Genomic DNA, 18,540 nt, shown 5'->3' with positions numbered 1-18,540 from the left:
GAGCAGTGTTGCCATCTTTTCAAAGTGGGATTATAGTACAGAGCCTCGAAAATTATAGTATTTGGGGAAAAAATATAGTACGTCCATCTATTGAAAATGTATAGTTTTTTTTGTTTCTCAGAAAAAAAATAACGGAGAATTTGAGAAACTCCGAGACCCCTTTTTATTTAGGTACCTCTTGCGACCAAAAATGTTTACCGAAATTTCATTTTAAAAAAAAGTCAAGGGGTTTTTTTACGTTTTTCGAGCATTTTTATCCAAGTTCTCCAAATCTTCTTATATTGCCAAAAATCGTATTTTGCACCAATTTATCGAACGGAAATATCGAAATTTTAGTACTTTTTACATATTTTTTCCGATATTCAAAATTTTGGTATTTTGGACGTACTATACCTGTTTTCTATCGTACATAGTACGCGGACCAAAATTATAGCACAAATACTATAATTATAGTATGGTTGGCAACACTGTCTTAAAGGAACATTAAAAAAATATGAAAATTGTATGTAGATTAAGACCTACTAAAAATTTAAAAAAAAAATGAACTAAGTAACTATCAAAGTTAAGTGTTTATTTCATAATAGGTACATACTTATTATAGGTATAAAAGGCTTTCAAATGGGTCATAGACATCTGGTTCTAGTCCTACAAATTTCATTATTTCGTAAACAGATAAATGTATTAATTTTTTTTATATTATAACTTTATAACTAAAAGTTAATTAGTCATCCTACATTGCAATGACGGTCACGTCTTAATAAACCAATTTCGCTGACGCCTCCCGGTAATATTGAGATTTATACATATACATAAGTCATGTGTCCGGTATGCAGTTAGTCGTTATCAGAAACCGATAGCCGTATAGCATTGAGTATTCATGTCTATAATAAAACACTTAAAAATTCGTAATACAAACCAAATACAAAGACAATTGGTACGAGTACCTAGGTACGTAAATAATTAAAAAAATAATCATATCATATTTATATAAAATTCCGAATTATTCAAAAGTGGGTTATCAAGTAAATGCTCGTAAGTATAAAGCACACCTACCAATCAATATCATATTAATGTTCTTATTGAATCCAATAAAATTAGAATATAACCGTCTGCGATTCTCCACGATGCTTTACAGCCATCTCTTTCCGGTACAACAACTCTTGGTGAACTGATATACGGTGAAATGTAATGCCGGGTCCACACTGGCAACATGTCGCCGGCAACCTCGTTAAATTTTACGATAAGTATGATAATTATCGTAAATTTTCTGAAGCAGTTATTATTTGTTAAGCGTAAAATTTAAGAGGTTGCCGGCGACATGTTGCCAGTGTGGACCCGGCATTATACGTACCATTCACATGATAAATAAAATCATAAAAGTGCGCCAGACTAACATTATGCCGGGTCTACACTGGCAACATGTCGCCGGCAACCTCGTTAAATTTTACGATAAGTATGATAATTATCGTAAAATTTAACGAGGTCGCCGGCGACATGTTGCCAGTGTGGACCCGGCATTACGTAGGTAGAATTTATTCTGTGACAAACAACTAATTATATTCAGATTTTGACTTCATTTTTTATGTGTCATTTTTAATAGAATTCACTTTTTTTAATAGCGGCCCGCATAGAATTTTGATATACGGACTCACCAAACAGCGGGGATTCTTTGCCGACTCTGTTCTCCTTTGTGTTAACAATCGCTAGCGGTCGTGTTGTAATGAAGATGTATTTGCTATTGTACTAAATTGTTTTTTTTTTACCTCGTACTAGTAGGTATAATTAACATGTGATCTATGTACAAGATTAAATGAGAATATTTTATTCATTACATTTAAAATCCTTCGTAAAAGGCAGCATTCCTGGGACACAAAACATTCTCACCACGGCTCTAGTTGTTGTAATTAGACTTAATTTCATTAATGAGAATGAAATAAGCCTTCTGTCAATGTTGTATATATCTATGCTTGAAAAACTCATCATAAAACAAAATTCTCTTTCACACACACACATTGCTGCTTGATATATTTATTAGTGATGTTGATTTTTTACGCGTCATGAAGAGTGATTGTTCCGCTACCCCGCTGTTGGGAATAGGGTTGGTTTGATGTATAGTAATAGATCATTTTGTGTATTTTAGATAATATCTATACCTACAGAATTGTAGCAGTAATTAATCAAAAAATGGATGGCTTTTGGTATTTTTGTCATCCATATTGCCTTAACGCATCAATCTTATTTATCCGAATTATTATTCTTAACTGAAAATTATAGTACCTATCTTAAAAAAAATATTTACAAATCTATTCACGGTGTTTTTACCAATAGTATTAATCATGGCCCCCACATCCTGAAGCGGGCCCTCAGGCTAGATTTTTTAGCGGCCCCCCTACCTATCGCTATGGTTAAAGGCAGTGTGACGCTCTACAGTGGTTGGCGTTGGTGTTTATGTTAAAATTCAGGGTAAATAGTGTATTATGAGCGATTTTTGTATTTTTAATGCATTATCTTGAATTGTGGAATTGTCGAGTATAGACGCACAATAATTAAAAATTATATATTCGCACTGTCAATTATCTAAAAAATTGAATAGTCAAGAAGTAAAGTAGGCGACGTTTTTCTTTATTAGAGCAAATTTATGACGTATGTTTATCTCAGTTATCTGGTCTTCCCGCCACGCCGGGCCCCCCTTGATCTTGGGCCCCCAGGCTAGGGCCCTGTCAGCCCCCCCTTGTGGGGGCCATGGTATTAATATTGATAAGTTAATAACAACCAATCTTGCAAAACAATAAATAATGATTAATTAATCTTATTGCGGCCCGTGTTAATATTATTTAAAACATAATCTGACTGGATGCGTACAAAAAGGAAGGAGACAAATCCAACAAACCACGAATTTCATTACTTTATTCAATGCACCTAAGTACATAATATAATAAATATTATGCTTATATATTAGGCCTTTTATATTGAAATGATTAGAATCTAAAACATTTCAAAATTTTGTATTTTTGGTTTAATATTTTTTGAATTGTCAATGCGTGCTCCAATTTTTCTGAGCACTCTGAATACCAGTAGTAAATCAGCCCATGCAGAAACGACGTCAGAAATGAGTAATCAGGCATTACTTCAGTATGGGGTTTTCCCTTTTTTTACTTTCTCAGTTCCCTAGTAGCTTACTTTACTTCTACAATCTAAATACTATAACCAATGATGCAACTTTCGTATGAGCTCATCTAATCTGTATACTTGACCATACATACCTTGAAAACACATTTAATATAATAGGTATAACAACTATAAAAAAATCACATTTGACAAAAATACGATGCTCGACGAGATTTGAACCCCTATATCCACTGGTATCGCGCCAATATGCTTTAACGAATTAAGCTACGAGTCTCCTACCTAATTGCGATAATTTAAAGTGGTAGGTCCTACATGAAATGCCTACCAAATTGCGTTATTAGTGTTGTAATTGCGCGAGTGGGTATAATATATCTGAGGTGTTTTCAAGTTATGTATGTTCAATATATTATGGAATGTTACATTCTCAAATCTTTTGAATTATTCGAAATTTAATTGAATTGAACGTAATTAATCGTTGAATAAAAGAAATAGTTTATTAATATGTACTTCGGTACTTACCATGCAGACATTTAGTAGGTATTTAGAGTAAGTTAAAATATTCTATAATAAGTAGGTACGCATTAAAGTAATAAGATTAAATTGCGAAAATGTATCGACTCGTAGATTTTGTTACGAAAATTTAAATATCCTTTGGAGCAGTTATGACCTATTATTATTTATACATCCTAATGGTAGCTGACCTATGTATATAAGTTTATAATAAAGTGTAATATGTTGTAATAAAACAAGTTGGTAAGTACGGCAAATAATTTGAAAATATTAATTTAGAGGTTTCGTTGGAATTGTTTCCAGTTTCCACGGAATCGTACTGAATTGTCAATGATATGAGATGACTTTTTTGTCAATACTTATTTTCTGTTCAAACATACGACATTGATATTGTAGCAACATAGATTATCGAATAATTCTGTGTTTAGTTTCCAAACTTGGATAAAAAAAAAAATAATACGAAAAGGCACTTTAAATCTTCGTGATAATGGACATTTCACATCACTCAGCACTCCCAATCTGAATGTTTTCGTAGCGTTTACAGTACCAAAGCACCACTCTGTTTATCCTTTTTAGATACTCTATTACCAAACACTTTTTCCTGATCAGAGATTTCTAATGGAATTTTCGTGTCGTGATAGCTTCAGCGCAGCGGAGTAAACCTCTCAAAGGAATTGCATAGTTTTTTTTTGTGTGCAAGATTGAATTCGAACGGCGAAATGTTATGTATATATTTCTATCATTTTTACCAGTTTTTGGAACACGGTGATAATATTTGCCAACTCTATAACCGATAGGAACTTTTATGAATTTCTACAGTTTTTAACTTCCAACATAATATTATATTGTTGCGAAGAGAAAAAATATAAATTTATCGACAATATTAAGTATAATATTGTATCATCGCCCCAAAAGTAAAAGGGCATTTGTGACATTTTTGCGGTTTTGAGTTATGAATTTAGTTTTGTTCGTAATTTTTTTTCTGTACAACATTATAAGTAGGCAAAATGGCATTATTTGTGGAGCTAAATCCATGAAATCACAATTTACGCAAGAAAAGAAAGGTCGCTTGTATATTTTAAAATTAATTTTCAATTAACGTATCTATAACAAAAATGTACACTTTTTTACCAGTCTATGTGTAGTGGTTACAAAAATAATATTAGAAAAGGGACTAAGTATGTGTAATTATTTTTAAATGTGTGAAGGCCCTTGAACAAAAAAAAAGATTTTGTTGCAGAAAAAGGGCCCTTGTGACGAGAATATTCACAAGATAATATGTATGAAAAATAAAAAAAATACATTTTAATCTTTGAGTATAACCACTTTGAGAAATAACTTCTACACGATTTTTTTCACACAGAAAAAACTTAAAATGCGTTTTTCTCAAAACTTTATTTTTGCACTAGTGCCTTTTTGCTTTTGGAGGGACGATAATATAATCTTTTAATTACCACATTTAAATAACATGCTAATTACATCTAATGGCCATTTAACGGGGACACGGCAGCCGTGTCGTCCGCATCGAACGAGTTCAAATAAATGCTCTTCACTTAGCTCTTCACACAGCAAACTAATCGATAGCTTAGGACTCAGATACATGACACTGCAATTATCGTGCGTTGACGCAGGTCTTACTTGATTCCAAATGCATCCGATTAGAATTTACAATTGTATTTTTTAAAACCAATTAAACTAGTGAAAGACTTGCGATCGATTCTCATTAGGTCTGATAACACTAATTGTTTTGGGTATTTCTAATAGGTGTAACTCATAGACTATAGATACGTATAGACGCCACCCGTTGCATTGCTAAATGAAGCTACGTGCCGTGCGTGTGGATTGTGGGCGAGCGAACGCATTCGCCTATAAATGTTCGAGACCATAGACCATTTTGCTAGTGCTCGCCCAAAGTGCTCGCACTAGACGCTCAGAATTAAAATATAATTTTCTGTTTTTTTACGTTATATAGTATTTTTAAGCGGTCAAAATGCAACCAATTAGGTAAATATATCCATAATTAAGTTATTTTAAAGAAACACTAGGTCACTGATATTAAAATAAATAATAATATACAAATAAATTGTCACGAACATGTGTCAACTTACCTATGAAACGTAATACCATCTTCTTGCTTATCAGTACGGCTACCATATTTAAATAAAACATGCAGAACCACCTTTCCTACTTAATTAACTAAAAATATTTACCACTGACTTTATGTTTAACACAAAAAATAGCAAATTTAGCAACACGAACAACACGCTACGTGAAGAGATTCAGCACTATTTGCCGGCGATATTTTTGGAAACCAACGTGAAAATATGTAGACCTTTTATCTTACTCTAGCGCGTGTCGCAGAGATTATAAGGGTGCCGAATACTTTCTCACTCGCACTCATGCATCGTTTTTGTTCAGGCCTTGGTGTAACTTCATGAAGAAAATTTTGTTTGTTTGTATAATTTATTGTGTGAAAGAAAATGTTTGATTTATTTTTAAGGCTTATAGTAGGTAAAAAGGTAGGCAGTTGCATAAATGATTTATATGAAACCGGCTTGACAGTTAAATTTGATATTATTAAAACAATATAAAGCTGTGCCTAACAAAAGCTATCATTGACATCCATAATTTACTGCAGAATTTTAAAGTAGTTTTACGCATTGCGGTGATTTATTCTGCATGATTGGACGTTTGATAATAATAGTCCATTCCGAAAACTAGACAATTAAGTGTCTCCTGCAGAAGAGGTTGGTGTAGCGATATCTTTGCCCCAGGTTTGCAACCTGCAATTACAGTAAAGTTGGTATAATTGGTCGGATAACCTGCCGTTTATCTTTCAACTGGCTTGTTTTATTGTCGAGATATGCGGGCTCTGTGACCATTACCGGCGACCGTTGTTTTTTTCGTCTTGTCTCTTTCAAAACCTTGCGGGTTATTAACAGTTTCCAGATAACGAAAGAGCAACTAGAATAATAATGTATTCCGAGATAGCTATCTATATACCTACTTCCGCCAAAATAAGTTTAATGTGGATTAGGTAAACAATATTATTATTACACGCTCCAGACTTACTTATACGTAAATATTATGTAATTATCTTCCTATCTGTCTGTAGAAGCCAAAGTACCCACCATATTTTTTTTTCAAATATTTCATTATCATCTCAGCTACTCTAGGTCCATTTGACTGCTGGATGAAGAGCTCTCAATGCTGTCTCTACAGATATCGGGTTTTATTCATTCATTGGAAGATTCAGATTCCAGCGGTATTTTGGTCACACTTTAGATATTTACCAGGGAACTCAGAAATAATTGGAACTGAAGTACCTAACGGGTGTGGGGAAGCAGGCAACCGATCTTGTGTATCGAAGAATACGGGATAAACTTCAAACACGTGTTAAGAATACGTCATACGTCGAATACTGACAACTGTTCTCGGTTTCTGCATTGACGCTCATTTAATATTGGTGTATTGAAGGTTGCAACACACTATTGCACGTCTATAATGTATGGTTCATTTTCGTAGGAGTAGTGTATTGCAATATAGCCTATCGGAATTATATTTATTAATCTGTTCTGCGGTATTCACTCAGGTATTGTAATTTCATATGGGTACCGATATTGGGATATTGGTAGACCTATTTAAGGCCGAATAATTTGAGTCAAGATCCTCAGCCATGAAAAGTATTTATGCTCTATCTATAGTCTGTCTATACCCTGTATTATGTCAAATACATTTGGTTGCTCCCTTGACTATTTATTTCTTTTTAGATGTAAATCTCTCTATCTTCAAAACGTCATTTTTTTTTAAATAAAGATTGTACGTATCTAAAAAATGTGTACATTTCATCGTAGGTAGGTACCTACACACTACGGCTTCGGTATGAAAATTCCACTAAGTAGGTTAATTGAAAGTTTTTTGCAATTTGAATCAGCCTAACCGTATTGACCATTTTCTTTCGTACAATAATCTTTGCACAATTTGAGACACGGGAGAGACACGGTTTCGGATTCGTTGCACTGTGCTAAACCACACTGACAGATTTTCTGAATATTTAGCGGTTAGCCTATATATACCTACTGTCGATGTATATATAGGTACATTGTATGCAAAGCAGGATTTGCAAAGGACTGAGTCACTAAGGGTAGAAGCACAGAGCAGATTTGTGTTTCCTAGATACAAAATACTTACTTACATAATATTTTATAAGTACACAAATGACTAAATCGTGATAATATTTGATGATTTTTACGAAGCTTAATACAATAATTATGTTTTTATTGTATCTGGATATAAATAAGTTTATTTGACCATCTTAGAATAATTTGGGAATGCGCCGCAACCACAGCATATAATATGGACTGTACTCAAATGGTGGGTGCTTTTTTACCTTCTTACTTATTTTGTCATCATTCAAACTTTTAGGGCATCATAGTACGTACGAGTAAATGATAGATATACCTGAAATTTATTTTCCTAGAGCTTAGGTTTAGGTACAATGTCATTTTTTGCATCATAAAATCGGCATCTACCAAAAGAGAAATTAGGTAACTGTAAATTGTTTTTAACGTGAATATAAAAATATTACATTTAAAAAAAATATAAGTATTATTATCTTTTTAGCATATTTTATTTTATTTATTCTTTTATGGAACCATTCCGGAAACCGGATAGGTTTCAATAATTCTGTAGGTACTTAGCTTTTATAATATAAGATGGTACTTTATAAAAAATCATATTGTCTATTTTGAAAATAACGGTTTTTTAAAGAATGATTAGTACCTTACCTACAACTTTTTCAAAATTAAATACGTGCTTAGAAAACGGATGGACAAGGGAACCAAATTTTATTTCCAATTATTGGTTACTCGTGGTAAATTTGAACCAGAAATAAAAATTAACGGGAACTGGCTTACCTTACTGGGTGTGGTATAACAGGCTACGGATCTCCGGTATGGAAAAATATGCAATAAACTCAAACACGTGTTAAATAAAGAATATGTTATTTTCAAAAGTTACGTCTGTATTATATTTTTCCACACTTGAGATTCGTACCCTGTTATATTACAACTGATACGGTAAACCAGTACCCATTAATATTGTGCTCCCTGGTCTTGCCTGTGTGTGAAAAGACGAGGCCATACCGGGATAGTGGCGTCACGCGTCTAGCCGAAACGAATGAAAAGGCAACTTCTGCACACCCGCCGATGCGAAATTTTGCTATTATACTGCGCCCCATGTCGAGTGAAATTTGTTACACGCAATAAGCAGATCTTTTTTATAATCTAAGTGCGGCAGTACATTAAGTTACATGTGTTTTGTGAATGGATACAAAATTACATGAACAAATTCGACGTGTAGTCGACACGAGATTCTATGAGCACCCAGGCTAACACGTAGTAGTGAAACAGATTCGCTTTTATTTTATTACAGAGTCCGTCTATCTATATTTTCTATACTCTATATTGAGCAGATTTTTAAAATATATTTGGTACCTACCGTATGAAGTACCTATAGTCTAAGGTACCTACCTATTATATTAAATCTATGCTACCTATATTCCTCATACAAATCTCTTCACCTTTCTTCAAATAAAAGAATAAGCTTTTCGACCACTAAAGTGTTAATAATTACAATTGAATAGCATTGTATTATTTCTTAGCTTACTGACCGACATAAAAGAACAATGGCAAAGAATATAAGGAGTAGGTACATATATAAATTATTGTAAAAAAAAACTTTTTATAGCAAGTAAAGATTCCTGAAAAGATTCTGCGGAGGTCTCAATTTCGCACAGTGAACGAAAATTTTGCTAATAATAGGATTATTGTTTGAGGCAAAGTTGTTCGATTGTTACTTCGTCTTTCTCAACTGTATTCTTTTCACTCCATTGTTGGATTTGGGTGCCTGAGGAAGGGACACCGCTACGCCCTTGTAGCGCATCTGTGTTTAACACAGATCCTTCAACTGCAACAGGTTAACTGTAATTTTTGTAATATGAAATTACATTTTCAGTAAGTTTCTCTAGTATATTTCTACCGATGTCAATTGTAAGCCTGCATTTTATCAAAATACCCTGTCGTACGACATGTGATGTTGCATAATACTATCTATCGTGGGATTGACCTATTTAATAAACTACCAATTATTTATAAATTATCTATTAATTAATGTTTGTGGAAGTGTTCTATATTCCTTAAATATTCTTCTTCCTCGTCGTTACTCTCATTGGGGAGGATCGTAATAACTCCGAAATACTGACAAATTCTGAAACAGATTTCTCCGTTTTATAAAAACCAAATAAATAAATTATAGAGAATATTTTCATCACAGATCAGAGTATAAGATAGAAAATATAAAGCCAGTTGCCATAGAAATTTCCGAAATTCCCTAAAATTCTAACAAAATTGAATTCGCGTTTCGTTTATGTGTGAAATTTTAATACATATCAACTGTGTTTAGGAAAAAGGGTGTAACCCTCAATTTTTCGAAAAGTGCTTTTATTAGATATTAACAATGTATACAACTAAATACACGTTCTATAAAAAGGAAGTAAGCCGCAAATGCCGAATTATTATCTAAATTCAGGTTTTAATTGAGATTAATTAATTTTTAATTTATGGAAAAAAGCATTTATCCTCAATTTTAATGATTTTTCTGTAATAACTTCTTTAATTATTATTAGATCGAAAATATATTACACCAAATCATCAATCATCATGCACCCAATGTCTGTGCCTATTTTTTAAAAAATATTAAACTAAATTCTCTCAAAAAACGTTTTTTGCCTCTCCTGTAAAATTTATTCTGTGAGGGTTACGCCCTTTTTCCTAAACAAGGTCGATATTATTATAAAACATACGTAACTATTAAAAATAACAATATTCTTTAACACGTCTTTAAGTTTATCGAATTTTTATCCACACTAGAAATATTTACCTTCTTACTACCACACCGTTAATGCAACGCGCTTCCCATTATTAAGTAATGGGATATGTTACCAGATTTTCATACTGTTGAGTTAAAATAATACAATGCCTACATATTTCACGATAATTGAATTCAGAACGCGGTAGTAAAACTCCTTTAGTGCTTATTTATACGGGCATAGTACTAATCATTAGTACTCGCTACTCGCACTAAAACTGACACGTATAAACAGGCCGAATACTAATGCTTATTACTAATTCGGCCTGTTTGCACGTGGCGGTATTAGTGCGAGCAATGATTAGTTCTATGCCCGTGTAAACAAGCCTTTAATATTATAATAGTCGAATATAGATTATACGTTGGAGAAAAAATGACAATATCGAAATTGAATAAATCTTAACAAGTCACAACCTTTTTACTTTAAATTCACACAAATGCACTAAGCTGAGAAATAGTCCGTATTTATAAAGGTAGTGTACCAACCTGTAAGTAATGTCTTCCATTTCAAACGCATTTAAGTTATTCTCAGACCGTTATCGTATATTAGGTACATGGGCCCTAGGTAAAAGAGAGATCCAGAAACTTAGAGTAGCACAACGTGGTATGGAGAGGTGCATGCTGGGCATAACGCGAAAGGACAAAAAGAGGAATGAGTGGATAAAGAAGCAGACAAGGGTTTGTGATCTAAAAGAGTTCATTAAAAGCCTCAAACGGAGATGGGCTGGACACGTAGCTCGAAGAAGAGACAATCGTCGAACAAATTTAGTCATCCAGTGGTATCCAAGAGGTACAAAACGTCCGCAAGGTAGACCTAGAGGCCGCTGGATCGATGACATGATAAAGTTCTGCGGAAGTACGTGGCAGCGCAACGCACAGGACCTAGAGAAGTGGAAGCAGCTTGAAGAGGCCTTCATCCAGCAGTGGTTAGGTACTAGTTTTTGTGTCTTGATGTGAATAGAAGTCATTGAAACATTGACTTTGGTCTTAGAATAATAAAATTAGAGAAAATTTACATCAAATTGAATAATGTATGAAAATGTTGACAAGCACCGTTTTAAATACGCAAGATGCACACAAAATGTTTTTCAACAAAAAAATAATGACATGTGACCGAGAGCGAGACGGAGGTAGGGTGCAGATGAAACAGAGCAAGACGGTGGTGGGAATAGGGTCTTTAAGGGTTTTTGGGTTTTGGTTAGGTCGTAAGAATACCGTGGGTCAGGTATGTTTAGTTAGTGCTGCTTTCTGCCCTTATGATGTTGTGGCTGTTGAAATATTTTTAATTTGCGTTTTCTAATAATATTATGATAGTAAACATTACAATAATTATAATAGTTAAACAAGTGAGATTAAATTGGACAAAATGAACAATTTTTTTTTTCAGTTTTTAAGAATATACAAAAAGCATTCGGTTTGTGTTGTTAAAATCCCAATTTCGGACAACGGTCGAAAAAATATTCCATAAATAAATTAACTAGTTTTGTAGGCATATAAAAAAACAAGGGCACAGTTTTTAAACAAAATGATTTGTTATTGTAGAAAATTAACATTTTTCTTATGTTTTGTAATATTGAATTGCAATATATGAGTAATTTGGTATAAGCAGTAAGTACGATACGTGGGTACTTATGCATTATAGTTTAAAAGCTTTTTAATATAATATATATCTGATAATGTTACCTGAATATTAATCATTTGAGTAATTAGGTACCTATGACATTATGAAAATGTGAATTTTAATAAATTGAAAAATTAATATTTTATTATACTTTACCAACATCCAACACAATTTAATTGTGTATACTACTTATGGCAACGTGTTTATATTATTTTTAATTCTATAGCAGTTTTTGCAACAATTTAATTTGAATAATGTTTCTTTTTTTTTTACAGATGGTGAACCAAAGCGAGTTTTCTACATGTCTTCAAAATAATATTATGAATTACTCTTAATCTGAATAGTTCTGATAAAATAAATTAACCACGTCTTGTAAAATTTTTAGTCGCTTTTATTGTAATACTATAATGTGTAGTGAAAATTCTAAATTACGAAAATCTAGCAGGTTATTTTATATTATATCTTACGTCTAAAATGCTACTAAGGTGCGTAGAAAGTTTTCGGTATTTAAAACCGCCTTTTTTATATTTGTGATCGTTTTGGAGTGATTATGCATTTCAAAATGCAGTGCGCTATTTTGACAGTGTGTTTGTGTGTGATACTATCAACTGGCGTTGGACAGACTCTCGGGCAAGATAATGAAAAAGGTAAATATGATTACTTTGTACAATATTTAAAGTTTGACTTGATAAGGTTGATATCATTTTATATTCGTTCTATCATGCCCTACCTAGACAAGACACTGGCGGCTGAAGACTTTGAAAATGTAATTATATTCATTGGTTGTAAATATTTAGTAATGTTATCTACACCGCTGCCTCCTCTATACTTTTATTTCAAGCTATTCGCTATCATTTAAATGATTTTTTCCGATGTTCTTTCTTAAAAGTAAATATTGTTTTCTGCAAGGAAATAATGAGATTTGCACGTTTTTTTGCTTAGCATTTTGAAATATATATTTTACGTAGGTATATTAAAATATGAATTTGATACAAAAGTCTCCCAGTGGCTTATTTTTTGTTTATTAAATCTAAATAATATATAAACGATGTTGTCCATTACAGCATAATTCGACAAAACAGATTAATAATAACAGTCGCCATGGGTCAAGGATTTGAAACCGGATTTTATTTATGACTTACGACCGGCCATAAAATGCAAAAAATACAAAGTCCCCGGAATGCTCAATATTGAATGCGCGTTTCGTTCATGTGACAAATTTTAATGCATCCAAATGTAAATATTGAAAATAGCATATTATTTAACACATGTTTAAGTTTATCCGATATTTCTCCATTAAACCTTGTTACTAGGTACCATACCCAGAAAGTACTGTACTTCCTATAATCTTTTGATATGGCAATGCCTACTCAAGTTAATAAAAAAATAATACACATTTATGATAACTGATGGTAATTTAAAAAATCATTTCTCAATCACAATAATTTATTAAGTAATATTGAATTATATTTTACAACACGAAGGTTTCAGACTATACGCACATCAATTACATCGATAGTTTATATTTTAACGACTTACGTTGTATACTTGTAATTTGTATAGTATATTATGTTTGTAGGTATTCTATGCAGTAATATTATTTTATTAATTTATCTACTGTGGATATACCATCGTAAATCGCCATTTTTCGAATTTAGAACTAAACATCATAGTACATATCTATACAAAGTTTTGAAAGATATTATCGCTGGTTTAAAGGTAAAACTCATTATGTTACATTTTGATGTTCTGAGATAATGAGGTTTGAACATATTTTTTGCAATTAAAAATCCAATTTCAAATTAATATTTTTTCTTCTTTTTGTATAAAATGTATAAAAAATCAGAGAATACATTGAAGGTAATCAGATTCTATAAAAAAATTAGGAACATTTAAAAAAATGAATTTTTGTATATAATGAGTTTTTCCACACACATGTTTGTTAGTAAAGTGATAGTATGTCAATACTATGGCAAGGGTTTCGCAATGTTTTTTATTGTTTTGGATTCTTTTTAAGTAGGTACTTAAGACTACTACTAAGTACTAAAGAATAAAAATTATTTATTTTAACCAAAATAGGAATTAGTAACAATTCAAATTGAAAACAATTAAACATACACTGAGATTAATAATAATTATTTCACAATAATAATACACTGGTGATGATAATAAGGACAAACCAATAATTATAATAAATTGAGGTAAGATAAACAGCAATAAAAAATATTCTTTATTCCTCAACAATGTCTTTCAAAACGTCTGGCTCTGGTAATGTGTCTAATGTGTCGCGATCAATATAGATGGTAAATTTTCATACCAATATCTTAGCTCTTCCAGAATGTCACCATTTTTACAAAACTTCATAAGATCTATTTTTTTTCAAATTAGATATTGGTAATATGGATTGATATGCAACTACTAATTGTGAAATAACATTACTCCGTCTCCCTTTTCCCGCTGCATAAATTTTTCTGTAAGGTCCTGTATGGTTATACCGATATTGAATAATTCCAGGTAATTTTTTCTCATTACGTAGACATTTAATTTGGAGCCACATTACTAGCTCTACATTTTCATCTATGTTCCTATTGCTTATTAATTTTAAATTTCTTCGTTGTATTGGGTCTTCAATACCTACAATGTGTCACTCCAGAAGTTAGCGAAGGTAACACCATTTTCCTCAGCTTGTAAGATCAAGTCGACGTTGAAGCTTACTAGACAAGCCTTGCATGAAAATAGGTGCTCCATGCTTTGCATTTCACTACACTCTCAGGTTTGGTCCTCAGAGAACCCCTACTTACCATGTTATCTCGGGTGCGCCCTACCATGGTTTTCAGTCTGTTTAGGGCTTTCCATGTGCAGTGCCCCAGACTGGCTCCATGTGGGAGGTACTTTGCTGGCTTTACCCAATCTTCGAAATCTTCAGAGGCTAGGTTAGCCGCCCATGCGGATAGTCTATCTTATTCGGATGAGACGGTCAGACGTATAGTTGTCGCCATAAAGCCTTTTCTGGATTTTAGCCTTGTTTTGCACATTTGATACCCATGCATGACGTGTCGCGGACTCTCTCTTGGGCTGTCTTTTCAACTAGGACTGCAGTTTGGAGTCGGATTAGAGGGAGGCTATTCCTGAAAGCACGCGAACTTTAATGACAGGCGTGGATTTCAAGCACCCCGTCACGATCCGGCAGGTTTCGTTGAGCGCAGTCCACATGTCTCGTGTGCGCAGACATGTGCCACACCGGACAGGCATACTCGGCCACCGAGGTGCATAGTGCAAGGGCTGAGACCCTGAGTGTATGTAGTTGAGCTCCCTACGTATTACTGCATAGCCTTCTCAAGATACTGTTCTTTGCTGGTGTCTTCATTTTAGTATTAATGCAGTATTGCTTATAGGACAGCGTCTGATCTAAGGTGATTCCCAGGTATTTGTTGGCTGTTTGTGGGTTCTAAATGCACACCATCCCAAGCGACATCAAGCAATTTCCTTCCATGTCCATGTTTTGGAGATGGAACGCTCCTACCCGTGATTTACCTAGATTTGGCTTAAGTTGATTGAGGTCGTAGTATGTCTTTAACTCGCTTAATGTATCTTTAAGCTGTTTCTCAATCACTTCGAAGCTAATGCTTTGATATAACACGGCTAGATCATCTGCATAGAGGAAATTTTTTGTGTTGACTCCGATTGGCTGATTATTAGTATAAACGTTGAACAGTGTGGGTGCCAAGACGACGGTACCTTGTGAAAGGCCGTTTCGTTGTTGTCTCCAACGGTTGCGTTTTCCGTCCAGTGTTACAAAGAATCTTCGGTTGGCCAGGAGCTTTTCAATTTTCAATCACTCCTGTTATTTTTAAATCATTCAGGAGGTTGTAAATGTAAAGTTTACTCAGCAAAATTCTATGGTTAACTGTCTCGTACGCGGCTGTTAAGTCTACGAAGGGAAACTCTTAATGTGGTCGATAACCAGTTTCATGTTTGCCTCACTAGCTTTATTGGCTGGACTTTTTTCCCCTCTTCGGTCATTGTTTCTGAATGATCCAGTTTTGGCTTAATCCAGCCAAAGCTGTTTTAATTGGTCCATTTGAAATGCATAACATTTTTAACGTTCAGGCAGTATTTTACATTAAACTTATTAACACCATCATTCTGATTATTTAGTATAAGTATCATTTATTCTCATATTATACAAAAAATCAACCAGTAACATACAGTTGGCACAAGATGATAGTTATAAACAATGCAAACCACAGATAATACACTCACTAACTTACCTACTTATATACATGTTTACAGTTCAGGAAAAAATCATTATGTGCGGGAATGACTTTTTCCTGAACATATATCTTAAATAGGTACTGATAATGATTTCTTCCCCAGTTTTTTTCCGCTAATAGGATAGCTATCGTCACAGTGACCTTTTCCAGCAATAGATATCGTAAAAATTAGTGGATATAATGAAAAAACTCATTTTGGCCAAAAGTGCACATAATGAGTTTTACCTCCAAACCAGCGTTATGTCAAATGTTAGCATGTGGCGCCCTGACTCAGCGGACAACTTATACCGGTGGATCCATATTCAATTTTTCTTACTTTTCTTAGGTGCGCCAACCCAGTGGCGCACCCAGGATTTAATATTGGGGGGGGCCAAGGAAGAGAATGTAAATTAGTCTCATAGGCTCTTTTTCTTCTCCTCGTTTATCGGTCTTTTGTCTATTACCTACACCATGGTCCCCACATCCTGAAACGGGCCCTCAGACTAGGATTGGCGGCCCCCCTACCTACCGCTAAGATTAAAGGCAGTGTGAAACACTACATTAACGTTTTTCAAATTGTGTTTTAGTTCAAATTAAGGGTACTTATACAGTGAATTATTGGCGATTTTTAATACATCTACTTTAATAATGAAGCTGTCGAGTATCGACACATAATAGTCAAAAAATATATTGCACAATTATATAAGTAATTGAAAATGTTCATGACCGTGAAGCATAATGGCGCCGCAGGCGACTTTTTTACTATTAAAGCTAATTTATGGTGTGTGTTTATCTCACTTATCTCGTCAACCCGACACGCTGGGCCCCCCACAGCCCCGGCCCCCAGGCTAGAGGCCTGTCAGCCCTCCCCAGCCATGACCTACACCACTCCGGAATTCGGGTAAACACCGAGAATTTTTTGACAGTTCCATTAAGGATTGGGTTTTTAAAAAACCTGAGATTAGTGTTGTGTTAGAAATTAAAATCTAAGAAATTTTTCTAAAAGGGGTGCTGGAGAATTACAAATCATTTTTTGCCGTGCTTTTAGGCCCCAAGGTATAGTTTATTGGCTTTAAATTTCAATGTTTAAAATCATTCTGATAATTTTCATGTTTGGGGGGTGCCAGGGCCCCTTGGCCCACCCCCTGGGTGCGCCACTGCGCCAACCACACTCATTTTGAACACTAGGCATACTATCATAAAACAGTAAACAATATGTGTGTGTATTTCTATCAAATGTGACCGACAAATCTCTCGTTGCCGAATATACTATAATATTATGACTCTCTTGCAAAGGTAGACCTTTCTAAAACAGAATTAATATAAAGCTCGATATTCAATGATCAACGATATTGTGTAGCTTAGAAAATAAAATAGTGATAATTAACTTTTTAATCGTGGTATATTTATGTATTATCAATTCTTCAGTCTCAAAGTCAAATATAAGTAATATGTATCAATTATTGTTATAATATTATTATCTCACGATTCTCACGTCAATCTAAGCCTTAGATTAACGTGAGATAATGCTATTGATTTTTATGGATGTATTAATTTACCTTTTCTAGAAACCCTTGTTTTTTGTGTTATATTTAAAGTATTTTTTGTAATTTTTAAAGACTTATTCACATACATACGGCATACGCATTACCAAACAATAGTTTATAATTTAAATATTTTCTGCCACACAACAAGCACGTTCTTGCACATTATTATAATCCATATACATCGTATTTACCGACTATGTATAGCATTAAAAAATAATTATTAACACTGAGTGTGCTTTTATCATGTATTATTTTCCATAGAAAAGAAACTACTTGTGTGGTAGTGTCACCGACAGGTTTTTCCGCCCCTGTGGGGGGCGCTCCCATAAGGAGTAGTGCCACCCAGCCGCTCGGTCTGACCCTGGTAGTCAATGCGCCACCGATAAAATGATGACGACCCTTGGCAAAGCTGAACAAAATATTTCATGTGTTAAGTCCCGCAGTTTGCTCTGACAGGCCCCACGGCTTCTCAGAGTGAACTGTGGATGGTTAAGTCGGTCGCCACAGACCATGTAAATAATAGGTAATAGGTAATATAGTATAAGATTAAATT

This window comes from Rhyacophila brunnea, unplaced genomic scaffold (assembly GCF_057557595.1).
Source record: "Rhyacophila brunnea isolate RB1 unplaced genomic scaffold, BYU_Rbru_1.0 scaffold_3, whole genome shotgun sequence".
Lineage (NCBI taxonomy): Eukaryota > Metazoa > Arthropoda > Insecta > Trichoptera > Rhyacophilidae > Rhyacophila > Rhyacophila brunnea.
This window is presented reverse-complemented; position numbering follows the sequence as displayed.